This window comes from Alligator sinensis, unplaced genomic scaffold (assembly GCF_000455745.1).
Source record: "Alligator sinensis unplaced genomic scaffold, ASM45574v1 scaffold1217_1, whole genome shotgun sequence".
Lineage (NCBI taxonomy): Eukaryota > Metazoa > Chordata > Crocodylia > Alligatoridae > Alligator > Alligator sinensis.
In genome coordinates this window covers 615695-642619 of record NW_005842716.1, presented here as the reverse complement: position 1 = coordinate 642619, position 26925 = coordinate 615695, and the positions used below count along the sequence as shown (strand labels likewise).

The 26925-nt window shown below is 42.2% G+C and overlaps 1 long non-coding RNA gene across 2 annotated transcripts in view; it reads left to right on the top strand.

Moving 5' to 3' along the window:
- LOC102372502 overlaps positions 1 to 24935 on the top strand; it is a 108362-nt gene extending 83427 nt beyond the window's left edge. For both annotated transcript variants that reach the window (XR_001358817.1, XR_325007.2), the window contains 2 exons: positions 18306 to 18458; positions 24725 to 24935. This is a non-coding gene — a long non-coding RNA (uncharacterized LOC102372502). The remainder of the gene's footprint in view (positions 1 to 18305; positions 18459 to 24724) is intronic.
- Positions 24936 to 26925: the final 1990 nt, after the last annotated feature.

The following is a 26925-nucleotide window of genomic DNA, read 5'->3' as shown; positions in this document are numbered from 1 at the left end:
GGAACCAGTTAAAAACGTGACATGAAAGAGTTCTGCCATTTTTTAATATGAATACATTTGTAATGTAAAAAATATATCTCCTAGAGTCTTGTTCTTGTGAAAGCTCAAGCACACCTATGTTTTGGAGAACAGACATGACATTTGGTGGAGGGGAGGTTGTAGCTTCTCTGTCAAGGGAAGTGCCTTTTGTCATTGCGGTGAAAGTTCATCCAGTTTGGCCAAGTTATAGCCTTTGAAAAGCTGTAGTGTGCAAGCACTCTGTACAGACTTTCTGTGGCACAACAGCTAATATCTGTGAATGTTTTGTCTTGACTGGGCATGCTGCAGTCTCTTTCAGCTTCTACTGTGACTGACAGTGCATGTGCTATCCATAGAAAGAGTCTCTGAGTGCTTTTTCCAGCTCAGAGTTACAGGGCCAAAAACCAAAGATACCTTTTAATGGTGGCATCCAGCAATTCTTGGGCAGGGTAGTGATAGCACAAGAACTTTCTAAGGCACAACAGCTAATATCTGTGAACAGGGGAGTAATGTGTAAGTCACTGACCCCTTTTCTGGCAGCCAGACAACAGGGAGGCTGGGAGGAAAATATATGATTCGAAGGCAGAGAGGACAAGGGCTAGACCTTGGGTGGTGCAGGGAAAGGATTGAAGGAACAAATTGGGAATAAAAACTGGAATGTAGACTGAGACTGGAAGCAGGTAGGGGCAAAGATTTGGACTAAGAGATGGGGGCAGAGTATAGGACCAACTAGATAAGGAAACAGGTCTGGCAGCCAGAATGAGAAACAGGTGAGTGGGAGAGAGATTTTAAATGGAGGGATGGAGTTCAGGACTTGGAGTAATGGAGGTTGGGAGTGGGAGCAGGAGAAATTGCGATTAGAGTCTGCAAAGACAAGATTAGAACTGGCTATTTCTAATGTCTTTGCTCTGTATCAGAAGCACGAGGAAGGATGGCTAAGACTGTCTAGCTGGGGAGAACAGCACAGGGATGAGATGTCGTGGTAGGGTAGAAACTGGGCTATGACAGTAATGTTTGAGACTGGATGGGCAGAGGAGTTCATGCTTGGAGGGATATGTGTTTTGTGCCCAATAAAATACATTCCTTCCAAGGTTTGAGAAGGATCAGAGTCTTACTACTTCTCTGTTGTCAGCAAGCCCTTCCCTTCTAGGTCTGGTCTGCATGGAGGATAGGCTATTGTTGTTTTCAGCTACTTTGGTAGCACAGCGGTTTGTGTGATTTATATTTAAAAATTCCATGTCAAATCGCTTCTGACTATGCAGTTGAGATCTAATGAAAGATATCAACCCCACCCCGAACAGTCCTTGCCTCTCCTATTTCTGGACCATCATGGCTATAGCATAACTCCACCACTACCATCTGATGGAGTGAGCATAAATATGATGTCACATGATTGAGTTAGTTTAAAAAACTAAAATAGAATGCGCAAAATAGAAAAAGGGGCAAATATGTGTATTTTAAATGAACTTTATATAAGTTTGAAAAATCAAATTTTAGGAATGTTAGATTGTTTGTGAAATGTCAGTGTGTGCCTCTTGTGTCTGTGCATTTTGATGTAACCTTTCATTGCATGATAAAGCAGGGTTTTTTTTCACCCTGCTCTGGGGATAGAGGAGGTGATTGTTCTATAACCCCCCCTGCCCTCTTTGTTGCACAAGTATGAAGGCATGTAGTGAATGTGGCAAGAGACTGCATGAAGCAAATTGGATAATCTCATAGTTAAGGCAATTGAGCGTTGTTCTAGAGAATTAGATTCTGTCACTCTCCCTGCCACAGAGTTCTTATGTGATACTAGGCAAGTCACCAAAACCAGACTTCTCACGTGTAGTTGCTGATTATATTCCTCATTTTCTGGGGCCTCAACTTCAGATGCTGGGCTCCAATTTGCCAAAGAACTGAAGATTCACAGCTGCAGCTGAAGCCAGTGGAACATATGCAGTGCTGTGGAATGCTTCATATTCCTTAGGTCCTTGGTGTGTCCAGCTGGACACATGAACTTATTTTTTGTTACCTTAATTTTTCTGTCTCGGCTTCCCATTCATAAAATGGGGATGATGCCCATCTCCTAGGGGAATTGTGAAAATAAACTAAGTCAAGAAGCACTTTGGTGCTCATTACTACATAATTAGGGACCTACTAAAATTGCAGTTTCATGGATTTTGCCGATTTAGCAAAATCTAGCAATGCCTGTAAAATCCACAGAGGGAAAACAAAAGCAAACTTTTATGGAAAATAAAATGTTGGCTCCCCAGAGCTACCTCTCCTCCCTACAGCTTCAGTGCTCCCCTCCCCCTTGTCTCCTATCATGTCCCATATGTCAGACTGCCTGGGGCAGTCAATATAGGTCACTGAGATGAGCAGCCATTACAGGCAGGTGATGAATGCAGCAGCAGCAGCATGTGGCTGGGGGGAGGAGGAAAAGGGGGCTATAGAGACTTGCATGAACAACAAAGCCCCCTGACAAAGAACATCCTGCGGGACAGATGCCAGAGACACTGCTGTATTCTATCAACCCTTGAATCTAGCTTCATTCTGATGATGGATCTTTAATTAAGTTTGCAGTTTCTTAGGGATTTTTGTGTTTTGTTTTTTTTAATGGGCTTTATGAACATTTTTAGCCTTTTTTGTGTGGACTGTCTCTAAATGTATGGACAGTTGGCTACAAGGGAGTCCAATAAATGTGGCACAGGCAACTTGAATTCTGACATTTCCTAATTTTTGAACACTTGGTTTTGTGACATCACTAACATTATTTTAACAAAGTGGTGCTGGTAATTATTAAATATTTCCTACCAAAAAAAACCCCAAGCCAAACCATAATGAAGTCATAGTCAACTCTAAGACCTAAAAACCGATCTTAGTTTATACAAAAAACGCATATACAGTTGTTGAGACTGGGTAAATATACATGAAAATACATATATAAATGAATAGGTAAACTGGTATTCGGTGAAGATTTTTTTTTTTATATTGGGGTCAGTGCACCAGTTTAGATTCTTTCTAATAATTTTAATGCTACATGTGGCTATAAAATAGGATCTTGGAATAAAGATAGGCACAAATTTATCTTAAAGCTTCAAGTGTTGGATTCTTATTGTATGGGTATAACATTCAAAAAAAGAAGTTGTTGGTGGTGTCATCATTTTCTGAGGGATGCATGTATAAAGAAAGCTTAAAATGATCAATTTTGGGAGCATTCTTTAATCCATATATGGGGGTTAGATTGCCAACTGGGGTGGGACAGGCAGCACAGTAGTAGGCTTGGCAGGATTCTTTTTTTTAATCCATAAACATATTGATTTCACCACACACTCACAGACCAATGGAAAAATATTTCCATTGCTAATAATCCAAATGTATAGAAAGGGGAAGTATAAAAATTATGGCTGATGGGAGTGCGAGACAGTGGGGAGCAGTTCTACAAAACCATGCTGATTTGTAGTTTGAACTGCAATTCCCAGAAATCCCAGGGGACTGGGAACAAAGGAAGAAGCTACAGGCAAGCAGAAGCAGGACTGGTGGCAGCCCTACAGTAATTACCTTTGTCGTGGCAGGCAGTTAATCTGCAGTATAGTAGTAGTATACTGTCATTAATAAATTGTTTGTCCCCCACATCTCCGATTTAGTGAAATCCTGAAAATTTAAATTGATCAAAATCAAAATAAATGCTTAAAAATAAACATCAATTTTAGCCATTAAAAAATAAAAATTGAATTTTGCCATACATACAGATTGGGTAGGGAGCAGAAAGTAGAGCATCAGATCAGTCAGAGAGCTGAGAGCAGGAGGCAGAAAGCACACCAGCAGCTTTATCAGGGAGCACAGGGCAAGAGTAGAGAGATGAGCAATCGATTGGGTAAGGGAAAAATATTGAAATGGCTTACAGGGAAGGTGCAGGGCTAATTTGTTGGATGCCTGCCAAAAAGGTTGGCTGCTACTGGGTTAGGAAGTCACTCTTTTTTTTCTTTTTTACTGTCCCTGTTTATTAAGGAAACTTTATCAAATTCTGCTGTATAAATCTAAATATATTTGCAAAAATCCCAGAAGTGTGCAAAACTATTAATTGACTAGGTCTATAAGTCCGTGACATCAGGAAAAAATTAACAAGCAGGCAGAACTTAAATATGTGCAGAGGCAGCATGCATTGTTATTCATTATGCAATGATGCAGGGAATGAAGTGAAGAAGCAAGCAGTGGAAAGAGATCAGGTGGGGATGGTGAGGGAGCATGCAATGAAGCCTTAGGAGCCATTTCTGTTTCAGGAATTGGCAAGGCCAGACTTTCCATTTCCCAAACTGAATATCTTTTATAGCAGGATTGGGGAGGGCAGGAGCAGAGGGAGGGAATGAAGGAGACAATATCAGAATGAGAAGATATCCAATGCTAGAGGGCTCTCGGTCTTTAATTTGGAAGACAAAGGCATAAACAAGATCCAGTGACTGGAAGCTGGACCTCAGTGGTTCTCAATTTTGTTAGAGCCCAGGCACCACTCATTAGACTCAAAGCATGCCTTGGAAAATGCCAGCTCTTGGCTTTCTCTCATTTTTTGACTGCGGAAACATAATAGATCAATTCTTCCATTGCAAAGAACTTGGAAAAATCACAACAGTATAGAACGTTTTTAACACTCTGGATTCCTATTTGAAATCTCTGGGTTTATCTTGTGAATCAAGTTTGCACACCTAAAGTAGCAACCCGCAACATCCTTGAAAGGATCTTATGGAATCCCAGGGTGCCCCAGCACCATTCCTGTGAGAAACGCTGTTGTAGCTAGACAAATTCAATCTTGCAAAAGAAATAGGATTTTACAATGAGTGCAATTAGTCAGTGGAGTAGCCAGGCAAGGACACGGTGGATTCTCCATCATTTGGCCTCTTTCGAGTAAGGTTAGATGTTTTTGATTTATGGACAAACATACCATTTAATCATTTTAATATGGGCCAGGGAGCTGCAACTCTGGAGCATGCAGTGGTAGTAACCACAATCTGTTCCATCCTCATGATCCTGTAGTGATACAAAGTGGCTATCAATTGCTTGAAATTTGAACTTGGATGTGTCACAACCCAAAGGGTGTGATTTTTTGTTTTTGTGTGCTTTGCCACTGCTAAATTGTTCCCGCTAAATTATAGCTTCTTTGCATGGTGGAGTTTTCTGCTGCAAAAGAGAACCCCGGTGCAAGGGAGAATTTCCCGCCAATTTGAAGCTTTCTTTGCAGGGTGCATTTCTTTGTTGCATCTAAGAAATGCTCGTTGCAAAAAGTTCCCGCCATTTGTATGCTAATTTGAGTCCCATTATTGGCCAGTTCTAAATTATTCACACGTGGCGGCTAGTGATTGGCTTGCTAGCCGTATAAAAGGCTTGAGTGGTTTCCGCCCAAGTTGGAGGACTCCACGAACACCGGGAGGAGGAGACTTCACGCTGTGTGAAGATCTCTAAGCGCTGCGGATCCTTATGGACCCAGCGCATTTCAAGCAGGCAACAGAGGTCTGATCACGGTTCGAGTCCTGCAGGTTTATCTTCCCGTCGCCGAAAACCCCTTGCGACGTACCCTCGTGCCCTGCAGGTTCGAGTTTTGTTTTCTTTCCTGTCTGTAACCGCAACTCAAGCAAGTTTTCCAGCCTACACCACTGCCATCTCGGTGTAAGTAAACAATCTTTTAAACTACCGCTAAGCGTTTGTGCCTAATTCCAGCTCGATGGCCTTCCCTCTCCGACCTGGCGTGCCCGGGCTGCTGGCCACAGCCTGTGTGCAGCACGGAAAAGGGCTCGGGTTGCTCCCGGCCCGCATAAGATGAAGCATGGTTAAAGGTAAAATGGTTCTGCAGTACTTGTTTCCTGATTAGAATAATGCAGATGTAAGAGTTAAAGCATAACAGGTGGAATCAGTATCGCTTGGTATTCAGACAGTCGTTACATCAGTCTATACCTTGGTTAAAAAAAATGGTTGGGATTCACCTCGGTCAAAAAAAAAAAAAAAAAGGTTGGGATTCTGCTGCAGTACTGGGCAGGAGATGAGACTAGATGATTTTAAAAGTTATTTGTCTCCTTTAAGCCTGTGATAAGCTTCAAAACAGCCTAATGCCACTCAACACAATGTAAGAGGAAAAGGTCAAAGTGGCATTTAAATTGGTGTAATATTAACATTTAAGAAACTTTTGGTAAAAGAGTTGGTGCTTCTTTTTCTATGTTTCTCGTCATTGGAAAATTAGCCATTATGCTTGCAGTAGGTTTGTATTTCATTGAGTTGTGAAGCAAACACCCAGCAGGTTCCCTAATTTTCTAAGACAGGAATGTCCAAGTCATTTGGGCCCCTGGGCTGGATCCGATGCAGTAAAGGCAGCAGCAGTAGGCTAGATTGCAGCGGCTACGGGGTTATTGTAGCCATTGTTTAATGCTTATCTCCTGTTGCCAACACTTATCCCCAGTGAGGCTCTGTGCCCTGGAGTTCTGCAGTGAGCCCCACTCCCAAATTCTCAGCCTGTGCAGGAACCTCACAGACCAGATTGCATTGCTCCACAGGTTGGTTCTAGCCTGTGAGTTGTGCATTTCATGCCCTTGCTCTAAGAGATTAGTTGTTTTGTGCAGAGCTCTATAGTCTCGAATATCACAATTTATCAGAGGTGACAAATACCTCTATTAAGCATTTAGGTTGATTTTTTTTTTTTTTAATGCTATTTTAACTCAATATTTGAATTTATTTTAAATATCATTTTAGAGGTGAATAAGGCTGGTATTAATTTTATGCCCATTTTATACTAAAGGATAATCTGAATGTAAAGAGACTACAGATTAGATTGATAATCTGTTACTAAAATGCAATTTCCTCAGTTTGGAGAAAATTACTTACTAGCTTTTGTGACCAGAACGGTAATCAAGAGTGGTGTCACCCATCTTGATACCATGGGGTTCAGTTATTTCATAAGAAAACCTGTGAGGTATCAGGATTGTGCCATTTTTTGCTTCTCCTGCTGGAATCCAGGAGATGTTGAGAAAGAAAGGGAGTATTCTGTGTGCACCAGCTGACTTGCTCCCTTTTAAATGTTGGACACCTTTCAAGTTATTGATCAACAGTAGCGTGAAACATGTAATTGCTCAGCCTGCTGAGGAGATTGTTTATCTATTAAAAATGCTCAAAAGCTTCTGTCTGAGTGGTATGGCATGGAGGTGTATCACCTCAGTTAGAATCTGTTTATTTAATTGGGAGATGAAATACTGATTGATTACAAGAGCTTTTTCCTTCTTAAAACTTCAGGTAAATAGCGTTAGGTGCATTTGAGAAGCACTGAATAGTTAGGTTGCCTATGGAGTACCATCCAATTGTGCTCTTTTAGCACAGATGACATTCAGGATTGCAGAAGGAGCAGTAAATTAAGAAATGTCATTTATTCTTTTCTCTCATGTTACTGTTTCTTTCCATGTTCTAAAAGGCTTCTGCAAGATCTAACGGTATCAGTGGATACTTGAAGGATATTCATATATATGAAGCAATTGCTCATAAGCACAGTTGTGCTGTTTCCATACCATACCTCTGTTTGAAAGAGGAGTGAGAGCTGTAACAGATCCGCGGTCCATCAGTAGCTTGTATGGCAGGGGAAACTGATGAAAGAAACTTAAAAAGGGTCGCGTTGAAGTTGTGATGAAGATTTTTACATGGTGAGCCAGAAAAATTGAGCTAGCTTCTCCAGAAAAATGGTATGGAAAACTGGTAATTATACTTAGCTGATAAAAATAGATTTTACAGATTTTGAGGTACAAGCTTTGGAGACGGGATGAAGAAACTCCCAGGATGGGGAAATTAACTTTCTGTCTACCTAAAATACTGTATATGAGTTGTTTTACTGGTTTTGTTATTGTTGTAAATTTGTAGATGTATATCCTTCCCTGTCCAGAAAGGCAGACATAAGTTCACAGTAACCGATAAATGATCCACAAGATAAGAAACAAAACTAATTTCTTAAATGACACCCTACCCCAAAACTTTAAAATGTCACCGTACTCCAATCCCCTTCCCCATTCTTACCAGTTACCAAGGAAAGCAAACCTTCTGGCCCACTGCAAGGATTCTTCCCAATGCCCATTCACATCCAGGTGGAAAAACCCTCTTTTCTCATTTCTGCTGCCCTGTGTCACACCCAGAGGAGATCCTTCACCCCTCCCTCAATGTCCCTCTCATACTCACACCATCCTCACCTACAGAAGCTCTGTGGCTGTCCTCTAAAATGCAACATTTAAATTAAAAAATAAACAAAAACTAAGAACCATAACATGGTAAAAAAAAAAAAAAAAAAACCCAACCCAAAACAAAACACTCAAGAGCTCCTCCATCCTTGCTGAAAAGCAATGACAAAGGGTACGCTTAACCTCTTGAGTTTAGTGATGTTTTCAGTTTGGACCAGTATAACTCCTGGTGTAGATTATATCCAGGGATCCTGGTTTTCTCTGATTTAAAAAAAAAAAAAAATCCTCAATTTTCAGATTAAAAAAAGTAACCCAAAATCCACATTTTTCCATGATCAAAATGAAATGCCACTATATCTATCTATCTATCACTGGTGTTTCATTTTGATCATAGAGTAATTGTAGCAGGACACTAAGGTGCCTGCTACTGGGAGAGCCAGGAAGGCTCGTCAGGTGTCGGTCGCCAAGGCAACAAAAGGGGGCTAATGGGTTACATCTGCCTAGCCGGCTGAAAAAAGGGGCAGGACCTGGCCTATATAAACCACAGGCAGGAGGCCAGGCGGGGGGTTCCCTACTAGCAGCAAAGGCAGAAGGAACTCCCTGCCAGAAAGAAAAGACAAACTGCCCTGCCAGAAAGAAAAGAGAAGCAGAGCCGGGATGCCAGAGCAGAGTTGGTCACCACTGGGTGACGGAGAACCCTGGTAGGCCTGAGCGCAGTTTAACTGGAGGCTTATGTTTGCTTTGTAGCCCAGGGGCTTGTGTTTGTTGCAGTTTATCACTGGTGGTTTGGGTGAGGCTATAAGGGGATGGAGGAGGCCTCATTGGGGACTCACGGTAGAGTGAGGACCCCAGCCCCAGTGAGGGCATGGAGTTCGGGGTACAGACCCCAGCTCCAGAGGAGAGCCCGGTGAGGGGCACCACTGCAGAGGGGAGAGCCTGGTGAGAGGGCAACCTTGCAGACAAGGCACCAGTGGGGGCACGGAGAGCCCCAGTGAGAGGGGCAGCAGTACAGAGAAGGCCCACAAGGCTTAGAGATACAGAACACCCGGAGCAGGAGAACTGTGGCCAAGTGTAAGAGAGGTAGCTTCCCTATAAAAACACATATCATCAAAGTCGTGGCGGGCGAGAATAGGAGGGTGCAAGTCCGAAGCTTGGCACAGTAGAGGAGGCGACAGGGGCTAGCACGGCAACCCTGCCATCCCTCCTGTTACAGTAATGAATCCAGATATAAAGGAAAGTTGGTTTTCCTGGAACATTAAACAGTTGTGGTATGGATGTTGTTTTTGGTCTCATCCTAAATGAATTATGGCATAAACTATATACATTTTGAATTACTTGTTGTGACAGCAACTCTGTCGAAGACCAAATTGTCAGTTCATTCTTTAGGAAAACTTGTGCAAAAGTGAAAATTCACTCATGAGGGAAATAAAAATGAAAAGCTGAGATCATCAATGCACAATACATAAGGTAAAAGTATCAACCTTTTTTTAAGGGACCTTCATACCCAAAGAGTTTCAGAAAAACACACTAGTTGCCTGCTGGGACTTAAATGTGATGGAAATTGTCCACTGGAGTGCATATTACTGTAAATCTTCGTCTGCATGACAGAGATTTACACCACTAGCTTCCATAAAATTCACTATTAATGGCATAACACCTATTAATCTAAGATATTTCTAGGGGCTTTATATTATGGTATTTTACTCTGAAGTTTACATTATTCCTAACACTTCAGTGCTCACATTATGAGGTGGTTTGAGGGGAAAAATGTAGTAACTTGCTTTTACTTCTCAAGGCCAAGCTTTAATTTCTGTCCTGAAGAACCATTCAGAAAATGATAGACAAAATACTGGAAATAATAAGGCTCATAAGTGTTGTCTGACAGAAGGAATAAAATTTATTGAGTGGAATTTGGTTTCTTGAGGTAGATTTTAATAGGTCACTGGGTTCTTATGTTTGTTCCTTTTCTCCCCCCCTTCTTTGCCTATATCCAAATAAGCACTTAAAGAAGAACAATGAAAGCATGAATTGGATAAGTGATGAACAGTGGCATAAATCTAGCATTAGCAGTTAAGGGAGCTGTGGCAATGATTCTCCTTTCAGTATAAAAAATGTATTTGCAACAACTGTACCACACACAGACAGTTCGATGGTATTGCATTGAGATGAGTATCTTGAAAGCTTCCAAGTGCTTTTGACTTCATTGGGGTCAAGGTTCTCGACAGTGGTACCTAGACAGTGGGACAGAATTGGTCACTAAGTTTTATATGAGCCTAAACTCACAGGTGAAAGAGGAAATTAGAAGTAGGACTATCTTGAAAGAAATATTCCCTTTCTCATTAAAAGAATTGTATAATTGACAGCCATCCCCACCTTTCCATCTGCCACTCGCCTTCCTTTGAAGCTTTAGAATTTTCTCAATGAAAGAACCAGTCTTACTGGGACAGTGACGTGATCCCCCATGTTAAATTCTATGAGTGAAATCCATGCATAGCTGTTTAGATCAGAGCCTACAAACGTCACTTCATAAACCTGGTTATGCCTATGTCCTTAGACGAACATGGCTACAAACAACAACCTTTGTTGTATTCAAATAATAAGAAATTGAACAGAGTACAAATGAAGTTTTCATTTTTATTTATTTATTTATTTTTGCTTCCTGCCCTTTTAATTCTGTACTCAATAAATGTTTGCCTAGTGATGTTTGAGAAGGATTAAGAGAGAACCCCCCAAGGCCTGGCCTGCTGCCATTGCATTTAATAGAGTTACCATTCAGCTACCATTTGCCACTCCTCGTTGCTCCTTTATGAACTGTGTGTCTTCTCAGCATGCTCTTCTTGGGATTATTTAGACCTGTAAGAAAATGTGGGTATGTTGGAGAGCAGTGATGGCAATCTGAGTCAAATAGAATATTATATTTAAAGAAAATGGAGGCAACTTCCCCAGTCCATTTCTCCAATAGGAAAAGCAAAAGTTATGTTTTTTTTGTTCACAAAAACTGATACCTGGACAACCTCTATTTTGGGTTTCACCTCTGGATTCAAACGGAATACTTAGTGAGCATAAAGAATGTTTGTACTCTAACAAGAAAAGCTTAAAGGTCAATACAAAGATGAATGCAGTAATAACTATAGACTTCTCACCTATGTACAAATGGGCTTCTGCACAATTAAAGGTAAAAATCACATCCCACAGTGTTATGCAGCAGCAGGCCAGTCTCCTACTGTCTTTGCAGTGAAGTCTGCCAGCAGAAGCAATGAAGAGGAACTGACACCAAGATGCCACTGCTAGGGGGATTTGTGCCAAATGTGAGTCTGAATTCCACACCTGCCAAGATTGCATACATCTGCAGATGGCTCCAAAATCAGAGCATATGGAGACTGGGAGGACATAAGATGGTGCCAACAGCTGAAAATATGCAGTGTGAAACTTGCTTCTATCAGTGTCCCTAATAACTCTATGAACAAGAAGCAGGACTTATATTCTTTCTTGTACCTGTATCATTACACACATTAGATCAGCTAGTTTCATAGTTGGTAGGGTTGGAAGGGATTTGAGCAGATCATCAAGTCTGACCCCCTGCCATGGGCAGAAAAGAGTGCTGGGGTCAAACAACCCTGGCAAGGTGTCTATCTAGCCTCCTTTTGAAGGCCCCCAGGGTAAGAGTGAGCACCACTTACCTTGGAAGTTGGTTCCAGATCCTAGCTACCTTGACAGTGAAGTAGTGCCTCCTGATATCTAGCCTGAATCTACTCTCCGTCAACTTATGGCCATTATTCCTTGTTACTCTCAGTAGTGCTCGGGGGAACAGGGACTCTCCCATTCCCTGCTGGTCTTCCTTGGCCATGTCAGGGCCGAGGGGCTGTGGCCAGCAGCCTGGCCACGTGGGCCAGGGAAAAGGGTCGGCACGGCGAACTAGGATTAGGCACTGACGCGTAGAGGTTGATTAAAGATTATTTTACTTACACCGTAGATGGTCGCGGTGTAGGCAGGAAAACTTTCTTGAGTTGCAGTTACAAAAAAAACCCCAAACACGTGGAGTTTGCTAGGCTCCACTAAACGAACATGAACAGAGCTCTGGATACCACTCATGGAGTTTGCTAGGCTCTGTGGACCGTCTGAAATGAGAGTCCGAAAGGTGACTCTCCACGAGCGCGCAGGGTGGGGTACGTCGAGGGATCGTGCGGCGACGGGGAGAGGCTAGAGGTTGATCAGGCCCCTGTATCCTCCTTTAAGGCACACGTGGAGTTTGTTAGGCTCCACAGCGCGCTTAGAGTTCTTTACGAGATGGATGTGAAGTCCTCCTCCTCCAACTTGGGTGGAAACTGCTCAAGCCTCTTATATGGCTAGCAAGCCAATCGCTAGCCGCCACGTGGGAATAATTTAGAAACAGCCAATAGTGGGAAACAAATTTACATACGGGTGGCGGGAACTCCTTTGCACCGGGGTTTTCTCTATATAACTGAGAATTGCACCGTGCAAAGAAAGTTCCATGTGGCGGGAAATAATTCTGCAGTGCCGAAGCGCACACAAAATCATACCCTTTGGGTCATGACAGGCCAGTTTATAGATGGCCACCAGATTCCCTCTCAGCCTTCTCTTGTGGAGCCTGAACAGGTTCAGGTCTCATAGCCTCTGCTCGTAGGGCCTGTCTTGCTGCCCCCTTATCATGTGAGTGGCCCTCCTTTGGACCCTCTCGATGCTGGCCACATCCCTCCTGAAGTGCAGCACCCAGAACTGGACACAGTACTCCAACTGCGGCCTGACCAGTGTCGCATAGAGTGGGAGGATCACCTCCTTGGACCTGCTTGTGATGCATCTGTGGGTGTGGCTCGTTTTGGTGGTGACCTTGGAAGAAGCTGTTGGTTTATCATTCATACCAGTTAAAATATATTATTAAGGGCTAGATAAATCCTTACATTTCTAAAGATTTTAATCATGGGTAGCCCCATGCACAATAATGCAAGAGCTACATGTTTTAGTCCACGCCCCAACTTACTATCCTTATTCCTGTGACAAGTCCCACTGAAGTCGCACATTTTTTAGGGGATGCAACATTGCATGTTCCAGCTATAACAGGGAGCCAGATGCTCCTGTTATTTTAAGGGGATGGAGTTGTTGGCTAAGCTTGCTGTATGGGGGGCTGGTAGCTGACCAAAGGCTAGCTGCTGGGAAGCATGCAGGGCAGTAACAACAGGGATAGGAGCTACCACTGAGGGGTGACTATTTTGAAGCTAGCCACAGTGCAATAAGCAACCCACAAACAGACCTCCAGATGGTACAAAACTAACAACTGCAGGTAGCTGAGCTAGGCTGCAGCAGAGGAAGACAGGCTGGCAATCAGGCCTAAAGAGAAACCCATGTGGGTAGCTGGAGAACCACCTGACAGAAAGGGGTAGGGCTTTGGAGGCACCTACATTCAGTACCTGAGGCCAGGTAGTCAGTCTGGCCCTGAGGGCTGCAGGAAGAGGAATCCTAAGGGAGATGGCTGCAGTAGAGGGACCAACAGTGCCATCCTGAACTCTGCAGGAAGAAGGGCTCCTGCCAGCTCAGTTTGTCAAGGAGTGGGAGCTGCAGGCCATGACAGAGAATCATAGACTCATAGAAAATTAGGGTTGGAAGGTAACCCAGGAGATCATCTAGTCTAACCTCCTGCTCAAAGCAGGACCATTTCCATCTCCATCAAACCAGCCAAGGCTTTATCTAGCCAGGTCTTAAAGACCTCCAATGATGGAGATTCCACAACCTCTCTAGGTAACCTGTTCCAATGCTTTACTACCTTCCTAGTGAGCAAGATATTAACTCTTAAAAACTAACTTGAGCTTCCCTTGCTGCAATTTGAGACCAGTGTTCCTTGTACTGTCATCTGCCACCACTGACAACAGTCTAACTCCATCCTCTTTGGAACCCCCCTTTAGGTAGTTGAAGGCTGTTATTAAATCCCCTCTGGCTTCTCTTCTCCAGACTTAAATAAGCCAAGTTTCCTCAGCCTTTCCTCCATAAGTTCTATTCCCTAGCCTTCTAACCCTCTAAGCATTTTTGTTGTCCCCACTGGGTTTTTTCCAGTTTGTTCACATCCTTTCTGTAATGGGGCGGGGGGCAAAACTGGACACAGTACTCCAGATGTGGCCTCACCAGTTTTGAATGGAGGGGAAGGATCACTTCCCTCAATCTGCTGGCATCATTCCTACTTATGCAACCCAATATGCCGTTAGCTTTTTCCGCAACTAGGGCACACTGTTGGCTCATATTCAGCTTATTGTTCAATGAAACCTCAGGTCCTTTTCTGCAGAGCTGCTGCTTAGTCAGTGGTTCCCCAGCCTGTACTGTTGCATGGGATTGTTCCATCCTAAATGCAGGAAGTCTTCCTGGACTCCTGCAGCCAGGCTCAATTTCCCCCTCTCTCCCAACCCAGGAGGTCCAACCTCCAATTTGTTGAGGTCTCTCTGAATCCTAGCCCTATGCTCCAGTGTATCTAGTACTCCCCACATCTTTGTGTCATCGGCAAACTTGCTGAGGGTGCACTCCATCCCATCTTCCAAGTCACTGGCAAAGATATTGAACAAAGATATTGAACACTGGCAAAGATATTGAACAAAACTGGCCTCAGGACCAACCCCTGTGGCACTCCACTTGATACTGGCTGCTGACTTGACATCAAGCCATTGATTACTATGGGACTTTGCACATGTCCTTATTGAAACTCATGAGATTTCTTTTGGTCCAATCCTCCAATTTGTTGAGGATTTCTGTTGTTGTTTAGAGCACTACAAGGAGACTTTGAGAGCCAGGAATACTTTTCTGATTTTTTGGTATTTGTTCATTATTGACATGCTTTGTTAGAGGACAGAAGGAGACAGTGTGGGTAAAAGGCACAAGGCATTAGGCTTGTGCGAATAGGGAAGTATTTGATTTGGATTTGCCTGATTTGGAGGACAGTGATTCGATTCAGAGATTCAGATCATTGTCCTGAATTGATTTGGATGAAATGGCTTTGGAAGATTTGGCGCTGATTTGGGGTGATTTGGCCATAGACTATAATGGGGAATCTCTGAAATACCTGTAAATTTGTTATTTATTGGCAGATTTGGAAGAAAACAGCAGGGATGTTAACACCTTCTGAGGGCATGAAGCTTGCTAAGTTTCAAGCAGATAGGTGCATAGGTTTCTGGGAAACAGCACCTCAAACTGCTGAAAGCAAACCTTGTGTCACTTATGTGTGTTAAGGCAGATTTCGATGAAAACAGCAGGGATGGTATCCTGTAACAGTGACAGTTAGATCTCCACCTGCCCACCCATTTTGGGGCCAGCTCCCCACTCCTCTTTTGCTGAGGCAAAAACAGCTCACAAAAGGGACAGAAAGGCTGCAGACAGAGGCTTATATGCTGTTTCTACTTCCCTCCCCCAGAGCACTGTGATTGGAAGGGGACTCGGGGAAAGATCACAGTCACTGGCCAGCTACAGATGTCAATCTTTGCCCCCTTGCTCCCCCTCCCTCTTCTTAGTTTCTGTTCCCCTGAAAGACTGCCTTCCAAATCTTCAAATCTTTTTCCAAATATTTGGAGGCTCTGAATCAATTCTGAGGGGGTTTTTTTGGTTTCCCGATTTCTTTGGAGAGAATTGGATTTGGTGATTCTGCCTCTGAATTGAGCCGAATCGTCTCTGAATCGAATCAGTGACCAAAGCTTCACAAGGCAGAAGGCATGTGCCATTTTTTCTTTCAAGAGAAATCTTTGTCACGAGACAGCAGCAGGAGTAGCTCTTGTGGTCCATTAGATAGTAGAGAGGAAGAATGACATAATGTTAGGGCAATGGGGTTCAAGAGTCCTGGATTTTATTACCTATACTGAAGATCACTTTTGAAAAACACTGGGTAGGTTTGGACATGTCACTTAAACTCTATGCCTCTGATCTGCAGGATAGAGAATACTACTTTCTTTCTTATGGGGTTGACGGCATAAATTCAATACTGCTGACACTTCCTTAGCCTGACGAAGGATTTTTGAACCCGAAAGCTTGCTTAATAAATATTCTCCAACTATTTGGGTTGGTGTAATAAAAGTTATCAAATTCACCCAAGGAACCTTGTCTGCCATAAAGCTAGTGAAGCACTTAGTATGGCAATGGAGGCCATGGAAGGGCCTAACCTAGATTATCAGCTACGGGGTAAAATCTACTCTCAATTATATGTATGTACATCAGAAGTAGCTTATTTGACTTGAATGAGATTGCTGTGTGTTTGCAGTAGAATAAAATGACAGGTCATCCAGTGGCATTCATGACATACTACTGTCATATTCTCTAGCATATCATGTGCCCCCAAATAAGGCATACCCCTTGTTTTCGGAATGTGGAAGGGAAAAAAATATTTCCTTGAAAATATAAGCAAGTATGGTATTTTTGCAGAGAAAACACAGGCAGATTCAATATGTGGAAGAAAAAAAACTGTGGCTGCTCTGTTAACTCTGTGTCTCTAGGATATGGTGCCCACCCAGCTTAAGAAGTGAGGCTGGGCAGTTCAGCTCCAGCAGGATTGAGCTGACAGCTGATACCAATGGCTGAGCTGACCTGACTGGTTTTGCTTCTCAAGCTGGGTCAGCCCTCAGCTGACTTAGTAGGTATCACTGGCTGCCCACCTGCCTGAAAGAGGTATCAGGCAGTTTGGCTGTCACAGGCTCAGACCCCCTGCTCCTTGTATGTCCTCATTTTAGTCGTGCGCTCCTGATTTCCAAAAACTAATTTTTGAGGAAAGGTGCATGTTGTCTGTAAGTAAATATGGTAATATAGGGCTCATATTTGAGCATAAATTTTCTTAATCAACTAATAACACAATCCAAAATGAATAACCCAATGTTCTGCATTTTCTGTGTATGTATACTATACCATAATAACAGAACTACCCTATAGCTAGGGGTACCCCATACCCTGAAAGCTAGAGAGGGTCTTAAACAAGTCTTTCACAAACTAAAAATTACTTCTGGGAGTGGATGGCAAAGCAGCTGAGTTATACAGATCACCTCACATATTACTTTACTCTGCTGTATAACAGAAGTAGCTTATTTGACTTGAATGAGATTGCTATGGGTTTGCAGTAGAATAAAATGACAGGTCATCCAGTGGCATTCATGATACCATATTTTCTAGCATACCATGTGCTGCCAAATAAGGCATAACCCTTGTTTTTGGAATGTAGAAGAAAAAAAAGTCCTTGAAAAGTTTCCTTGAAAATACAAGCAAGTATGGTATTTTTGCAGGGAAAACACTTCAGTGTATTTGATAAAGGCCTTCAAAACATCTGTGAAGTGTGGAATGTTAAGCCTTTTCCATTTGCAAAAGTTGCACCGCCATATCTTTTTAAAATTGTACTTGCAATGCTCTAATTGTTAATGACTACATCCATAATTAAATTGGTATAGAATCTGCATATGTACAAACTATTACAGGCTAGTGTAATGATCCTGTTACGGGTGAGTTTCTGGTCAGAATCCAAATGAGTTGATAAGTTGCATTTAGTGTGCACTAAAAGTATTCAGTTATATACTTTACAGGCTGGTAGGGGTTTTAAAATACTAATTGATGTTTATGCATGCATGTAATATGGTTTCCAAATATGGGTGAGTATTACTTTATGGTTATTCTGTATTGACATTAATGAACTGCACAAAATTTAATATGCCACTTTCATGTCTCACTCGCATTGGTTTTACATGCATGCTACCCAGTCACGTTCACTGTTGCTACTTCTGATTTGTCTATGAAAGTGAGTAAAGAATCATTCTCAAATTGGGCAGAAAGGACTTGAAAGACTAAGATTCAAGTCCCCTTTCCTGAATGACTTTGGGTAAATTAGTGGACAGATGAAAAACGAATATAGTACTTTAAGATGAGGGAATTTACCACTTCTGAGAATGCGTTAGCTGATTCATTGCAATTTTCGTATGTCTCCACTCATCTCAGAATAAGTGAAGCTAAACTGGGGCAGCTTACTTCACAGTTAAATAGTTGCTAAAGTTTCAGTATTGTTGCATATAGCAAATACACTCAACCAGTTATAAGAAAATAACTTGAAATTTTTTTCAGTTGGTATAATTGTTTTGCCTATTTCCCTAGCCCGAGTGCCTGCCATTCTCCATCTGCAGTATTGGGAATAATAGCACGTGCACTTCAGAAGGCATATGATGAAGTTCAAAGATACCACAGCAAAGAAGGCCATACATGGAAGCATCCAAAATCAATAAAGTGAAGTGGTGGCAGGGAGACATGGTAAAAATGGATCTCATTTCTTGCAGAAGAGACCCCTGTTCCCTGAGCACACGTATATAAAATTATGGTACCTACTGACTGACTTCTGTTCTTTCCTGTTTTGTAAGCTATGATATCAAGCAAACTGGGTGGTGACTGGCATGTTTAAAGGCCTGCATCAAGCCCATTAAACATGGCACAGGTGGTGGTGGGGGCAGAGTTGCAGGGCATGGACCCTTGGCTGTGGTGCCCCCTGCAGCCACAGGTTCCACAGGATAGGACGGGCCAGCCCTGGTGGTGAGAGCTACACCAGTAGCTCAGTAGTATTGCTAACTGACTGGTTGAGAGACCATCAGTACCAATGGTGCAATTTCTTCCTGTCAAAGAAAGGGATTCTGTAGTGGGACAAATGATTTATTTCTGCTATAGAATGTTTATTTGCACTTTGGAGAAAATAACAAGATTTATTTGCAGAGTTGGAGTCCCTCAGGTATAATATAAATATAATTACAAGAACATATAAATATATTTATACTATGCCAGTGGGCCTTTGGCATCACAAATCTTATTTCCCAGACTGTGAAAATAAATGTTTTAGAACAGAAATAAATCATTTATTTCCACTGTTAATTCAGGAGTAGAAAATATGTAGGCTATTGGCCCAAAAGACAATCGATTCATGCTGATTGACATCCCAATGAAACAATAATGTAACCCTTCCTGACATGATTTATTTGGGGTGTTTTATTTCTACTCATGATACAGTGATGAGGTGTTGGGTGATCTAAAAAAAGCACTTTGCTGCATGAAACAGGATTTAGGTGGGCTTTTAGGTGTCTAACTGAGTTTAGGATTGTGATACAAAAAAATCCCACTGGTCATCAACCGCCTAAATCTGGAGGTATCTAAAGGTATCAGCTGCTTCTCTTTTAAACTGCAAGTTCCCTCAGGCACCAGCAGTTATCTTTTTACATATGCTCAGAACTGCCTGGCCTTGAGCAGCTAGGTGTCTAGCTCCTGTGTAACCCCAAACAGGAGGCAAAATATCACCTTAGTGCCCCCAGGAGCAAAATACAGTAGATGTGCTCTGAGCAAATGCCACCAATATCAATCCCTTTACATAAGTGAGTTGCAGTAGTTTTATTTTTAACAGGTGGCTGCTAGAGGTGAACTAGGGGCACAGAAGGAAGTTACATTTGTCATGCAATAGGTCTTCTGAAAGTGCTCTGCAGCCATGTCATGACAGACATGCATGACTGCAAAGTGCTTTAAAAGTGGTCAGTTGCATGGAAAATTAACCCTCATGCCCTCCCTCCCCTACCCCCCCCCGATCAGGCCAGGCAAACCCCAGCTCTCAGCTCATACCCCTTCCCACCTCCCTTCCTGCAGACAGCAGCACTGAAGCTGGGAGGGATGTGGGGCTGGGGTAGAGGGGCAGCTACTCTGCTGCAGGCAGGTTCCCTGGGCTCCTGCAGTCAGGCTCAATTTCCCCTCTCCTCCCCACTCCTCTTCATTCACCTGTTAGGTCATGTTCATCTATTGGGGAGGTGGGGAGGGTGGCACTCTAACTCATGATGCTTTGGGTATCTGATAGCACCCTAAGAGGTATGACAGCTGCCTAACAGCTAGGGGAGAGGGAGTCTTGGCTTCCAGTCTCTTTGTAGCAGGGGGCATGGGCCTCTACTTGGGGTATCTTGAGCATACATTAATAACCTTTTACAGAAGTAGGACATTGTTCCCCTGCTTACCTGTGGCAGGTTAGGGTGTTATATCTTGTGTTGTGTCAGGGTTGACTGTAGTTTTACTAACAGGTTAGTTTATGGATTTGTATGGGATGGTTTGGGCAGGGATGTTGCTGCTTCAGCAAGGACGTGAAACTAGGAGGTGACAACATCACACCTCCAGCTATATCAAATGTTACTGCCAACCAAGTTGCACAATAAATGCTCAATAATGGGAACCACTCATCTAGAAGACACACTGGAGAACACCACTGCTGTGTTATACCATCTGAGAAGCAACCACCTAAAGACCTAACTTGTCCACTTACTATGAAGGAACTCACTGTTGGCATAAGCCTACTGAAATGTGGGAAGGCAGCAATGTACTTGCTGAGATGATACAACACCTTCAACAGCCATGCAAGGCAATGGCTCACTGATCTATTCAATGCATGCATGATAAGTAAAACAAATACCATCAGTGTAGAGGAAGACAAGAGTCATAGCTCTGCTCAAACCAGGGAAAGACCTTTCATCACCAACATGTTATAGACCAATCTCCCTCCTCAGCAGGGCTGGCTCACCCGAACCTGCAGCCGCAAGGGACTCTACAGCCAAGGGGCCTGCTGCAGGCATGAGCGCTCCAAATCAGTGCCATAGCAAGGTGGGTGTGCGGTTTTCACCAGTCTGTATTGTTGCTGCCTCCGCCGGCTTCACACCCAGCCACCCACCACCCCTCCCTCTTACCACCACCAATGCCACTGCCGGCTTCTTTGGCCACTCATGACCACACCCAGCTTCTTTGCGTCAGGGAGCCCCAAAACTATATTTTGCAGTGGGACTCAAAAAATTATGGGTTGACCCTGCTTCTCAGTATCACCTACAAACATCTATGAACATCTTGTCCTGCAACAAATTTTACCTTTGGTAGATTCCAAATTTACATGAGACCAAGCAGGTTTTAGACCAGCTGGATCCTGTGCAGGCCAACTACTAAACCTCGCACAGAATATTGAAGGTGGTTTCCAACAGAAGTTTGATCACCAGCACAGTGTTTTGTTGACCTACCTTCTACATATGATACCATCCAATGCTGCATTGCGATCCACAAACTGTACCTTATGACTGATGACTTGGATCTAAGCCAGAGCATCCATAGCTTCTTGGAGAAGAGGCACTTCCATGTGGAACTAAATGGCCGGAGAAGTAGATGGCACTCCCAAAAGAATGGTTTACAAGGTAGTGTGCTTGATCCACTCTTATTCAACATCTACATTAACTACCAGGCACTTCTTAATGAATGTCAATGTTTTATCTATGCTGATATCTCTGCATTACCACACAGCAGAAGAATTTTGAGAACACAGAAAAGATCCTAGAGAGGGGACTGAATGAGATGTCAGATTATTACCTAAATAATTATGTTAGAACCAACCCTAGCAAAACCCAAATCTTTGCTTTCCATCTGAGGAACCAGGATGCAGAACAACACCTGAATGTCACTTGCAGTGACCAATCTTGAACATCAGAAAACACCCAGTCTACTTTGGGGCAACAGCAGACTGTACACTTACAAAAAGCACATATTAAATACCAAAGCCAAGGTCAACACACAAGAGAACCTTTTGAGTAAGCTGGTAAAGTCCAAGTGGGGAGCATATCCATCCACCCTACATACTGCCTTAGCACTTTGCTTCTCTGTGTCTGAATATGCCTACACCACATGGGAATGCTCAAGTCATACTAAACATATTAACACTGTCCTAAATGATGCATGCAAAATTATAACAGGCTGCCTAAAACTCACCCCAGTTCCCTGCCTATACATACTATCTGGCATACTGCCCTCTTGCATCAGGCAGAAAGTGGCAGGTGACATTGGCAGGTACATGAGTCAGATGACCACCACCTGCTATATGGACGTCAATCAGTGCACTGTAATCTTTCATCAAGAAATAGCTTCCTATCCTCTGCCATACCATTGACTACATCACCAGAATAAGCCAGAACTACCCTCTGGCAAAAAGACTGGGAGAAACTAAGCAACAAAGCTGTTGAATGGAGCCAGCAAGGAATTACCCCAGTGAGGAGTTAGCATCTGGCTCCAACTACAAATGGTATATGTGGCAGCACCTGAACAGATTGAGAGTGGGTCTTGGAAGATGCAACTTTCTCATGAAATCATGGAGCCTTGATGCAACCGACCAAAGTGTTTGTCAAGTGAAGCAAACCATGGATCATCTCCTGAGATGCCCTGTAGCACCACAATGCACCCCACAAGAACTGGCAACAGCAACACCAGAAGTAGTGGCCTGTGCAGAATATTGGGAATAGACCATATAGAAAGATTGGATTGGAGAGACAATGAAGACCATTAGGCTAAGAAGTTCTTCTCTTTACTTGATCTCTATATGGTCTCAGGAATTCTGCATTTCTTTCTGCACAGTGGCACAGCTTCAATAGGTTGGCTGGTAATGCTCCTCATAGCCTCTAGTCAGCTGGTTAGGACACTCATATGAGGTGAGAGATGGAGATTTGTGTCACCTCATGTTACAGAAGGAATTAAAACCTTGTCTCATGCTTCTTCGTCAAACATTCTAAGCACTCGGCTATCATATATGAAAGCGGGGTATGGGTGTTGCTCCTATCTTTCATTGACAGTATTTTGAAAAGAAAACAGTAATCCCTGCTTAAATTCTTAGAAAGCGCAGTTTTAGGTGCCTGTCCTTAAGAGAGGATTTCATAAGTAGATAGAGGTGCCTCTTCTTGCCCCTGACTCAGATGCCTAAATACAGGAAAACAGGTTGAGTTTTGGATGCATCCTTGTGCTCCATGTTTCTTACTCAATGGTACTGAGTGGCTCCTTGCTTAGGATGCACATGTTTCTTAACTGTTGTCTTGAGCAGCCTAAGTCTCCCTATACAGTGTGTAGACAGCAGTTGTCTACCTCTGGGTTCCAGATTCCCTGAGGAGTCCCAGGTGCCTAGTTGATGTGTCCCTGAGTCTTTTGGATCCGGCTTTGTGATTGCTCTGCGTGTAGCATCCTTTTTTGTTCAATTCATCCAAGTTTTTAAGCCATGGGTGCATATCCAGGCTTTGTGAAAAGGCTGCTTCCAGGGTTGTGAAAGCTAGAATGTCTGTGTTCAAGAGCTCCATCAAAAGGATGGCCTCTTCTCTTGCCAGCCATTGAAATAAATGTGAGTGTCTCATTTCTGCCTTGTGTCGTATGAACATTGAAAGAGTTCCCTGAGACTGAAGACTGAAAATAATGGTGATCGCCACTTGAGCATTTTAGAAAGTTTTCATCAACAAATACTGAGACCAAGATTTAATTTCCCTCTCTTTTTGTATTTTGACATACATGATTGTGAAACACACGTGCTGACTGGCAAGGAGGTAGAAGTTCCAGCATCATTGCAAATCATTTATGTAGTCTGCTAGAGTGAGAGTTTGTCTAGTTAGTTCCTGTGCAATAAGAGCTAATGTAAACACATGTAGTGTCAAAACTGAATACTACTTTTAGACATGCAGGTGTTATCCTGTGACTACTTTACTGGATTGGGATTCAGGGTTCTACTTTCAGATTGACTACTGATCTTGTTCAAGTAAATTAATCTTTCTCCATAGCCGATTTGCTACTATCCTATGTTAGTTTGTGTAATTTGACTGTAAACCAGCAGAGATTTTTCCTTAATCTATATTTTATACAGAATATGGTGTGATGGGACCCTTATCCTGCTTGGGGGCCCTAGGCCAAACAATAGAGATTTTAAAGTTCAAACAGTCTGTTGTGATCATCTAGTTTGACTTCCTCCATAACTCAGGATTACATTCATGAAAACTCAATGGCTAGCATCAAGTCCAATAGCTGTTACTGAATTGGAGCCTGTATATTTTAGGGGGGGAAAAAAAATTTTGATTTGAGATAGGGAATTTACCCCAACTGTGGGCACCTTGTTGCAGTGGTTCATTACCCTGGCTGTTTTAAAAGCTGTGCCTTATTTCTAGTTTTGTCTAACATTAACTTCCAGCCACTGGATCTTGTTTTATATTTTCCTGCTATTTTAAAGAGATCTCTGCTGTCAGATTTCTATTTTCTAATGTTAGCTTTGTAGACTCAATCAAATCATATTCTCTTAAATAAGCTAAATAGATTGAATGTATGAAATCTATCAGTTAGCTAGCTGTTAATCCATTTAGCATGGGCTATGCTGAATCAGTATCATATTAGTTTTATAATCAAAATGCCCTGATCTACCAATGCAAATGTTTCAGAGAAGTTTAAATATGTTATATCATCATTATTACCTTAAGCAACCAAAATAATAATAATACTAGATGTGGAACCTTAGAAATGCTTAGATTGCTTTTCCCACGTTATTAGAGCGCATGTGCAGGCCACTGAAAAAGAACAGGTGTACACTGTGGACTGCCAGGGCTCAGAATAGACCGTGTGTGTTTTCCAGTGGTTTGTATAAACTTTATAAAGTGTGATACAAAAAGGAAAGGACAGAAGAAAAAGACACTCTTACCCACTCTATCTTTACTCTATTTTGCCCTGCATAGGTCTAGATATGATCTAGGATGAAAAAGCTAACCTATTAATGCCTTGTATATGGAAGTGGCAGCAGAACTTCTTCTCATGAAATTCCGAATACCTCCTGACTCAACTGGGCCTGGGTATCCACACCGCAGAGCAGCAGAACACTATTTGTAAGTCCCTGAATCATTTGGGTATTTATGTGAAGCAAACAATATCCTGAAGGTCACCAGTAAGCAGCAGTACTAACCACTTCTTCCTGAAGGTTTCCTGATGTTCAAAGACATTGATATGGAACTTATAATTATAACTTTTCAATATTTGATCTTGTGGAGCAAGATCTTTTCTTTATTTGATAATAGGCTGGCTAATTTTTGTTTGCTAATATTTGCTTGCATTCTTTTTTCTTTTAATTTCTTTGTGCTGTATTTACCTAGATTTAATGGGGGCTGGAAATGGAAAAACGAATGTGACACAGCATTACATGTTTAGAGTTTTGTTTTTGTTTTTTTTTTTTAACACTTCATATCAAATAATCTAGAAATAAAAATAATGTATATGCCTTCTAAACAGCAAGGTTGGAACTTTCAAAAACACTCAGCAGTGGTTTAATTTGGCTCCTTTGACTTTCACACTTGACTTCTGTGGGAGCAGAATTAAAACAATGAAAGTGCTACCTGTACAAGCTAGGAAATATTAAAGCCTAATCTGCAGTGTTTATGAAAAGAATGGACTTGGTGCTTTACTGTGGTGTGATTGTTTCGACTGTCCAAGTGGTGACTGCTGTCAGAGACCTCCCCTCTGGCCAGCATAGCATCTTTTCCAACTGAAAAACCTGAATCCAGCTTGGTGTGCAAAAATATGTAGAAGTTTAAGTGGCAATCTGCTGTGAGTTACCGCAAAAAGCTAAGGATAGCTTTTGCATGGTCTTTCCTAAGTGTACACAAAATTTTAGCTTCAGGGGGTGCTTTGCTTTATTATGAACTGCAGGATTTGCCTCTTTTTTTATTCATTAGGAAAAACTGAGTCATCTAGAATTTTGCTCTCAAATGTAGGAGACTTATTAGAGATGGGCAAGCAATTTGGAATAAAGTAAGAGCCTTGTCTTAAACAATAGGGATGGTGAAAATATGGAGGGCCTGGGAATTTTTGTTTTCTTTTATGGAATTACAGAATGTGGGTTGGGAAGTGAGGTGGGGGAAGTTCTCCTTGGGCATGGCACCGGAATAATGGGGTATTTACTTTGCATTTTTTTATATGGTTTTGTTGTAGTTCCTTAATTTAAGATGTTACTCCATATAATGGTAAGGAATGGCTAGTTCAGAGATGATCATTATAACATTAAATGCAATTAATCAAGAACAACAAGATATCTTTTTTTGTAGATGTGTGTGACTTGATTGTAGTCTTGCTTTTGGTCTGTTTCCTAGACATCTGATGTTTACATATTTTTAAATATCAAACTGCAGCATTAATAAGGTATGTGTCATGCCTGTGTGTGAGAGAAATGCCTGCATCCTCAATAGCATGTAATTTTTTACTTATACATTATAAAATTTTATGAACCAGAGCTGTAATACAACATTGCAATGCACAGCCCATTGGTACTGCTGTAATCATTCAATTGAGATACCTGTATGGGCATGATTCAATAGGTAATGGACTGTGTCAGTTCAGCTTGACTGTTGGGATTTTATTGCTGCACCCACCCCTGTGACAGCTGCTTATTAGTGTGCCATGCTTTGGGAAATGCTGATAGAGAAATGAGCTCTCCAATATTTTTCTCATTATACCCTGTGGATAAGTATTTTGGCTGGTGGGAAAGAGGTAACCCATCCATCCCTTTTACCCTTCTACACACCCATCAAAGTTTCATTCTAGGATTTATACAGATCCTGTTTGCCAGACCAAATATGTTAAAAAGCCCATCATCTCACTTTGATTAATGCTAATGGGATTTGCAAGAGTAAAGCCCCATGCACCAAGTTGAGTCTATGCCAAAGTGATTTTTTTCTTTGCTCAATTGCTTTATATATTATCTTTCATCAAGAAGTAACAGACTTCTTTCTGTGAAGCTTAGGGAGCCAACATGTGCTGGGGTGGCAAGACAAGTTATGCAAATTACATTCCTTTGTTTTCATATGCATATTAACATATTTTGTGGTTTCGGAAAACAGTAATGGATGCAGAGTCTGTCACCTCTAGGGCATCAGTTTAAATTAGACCA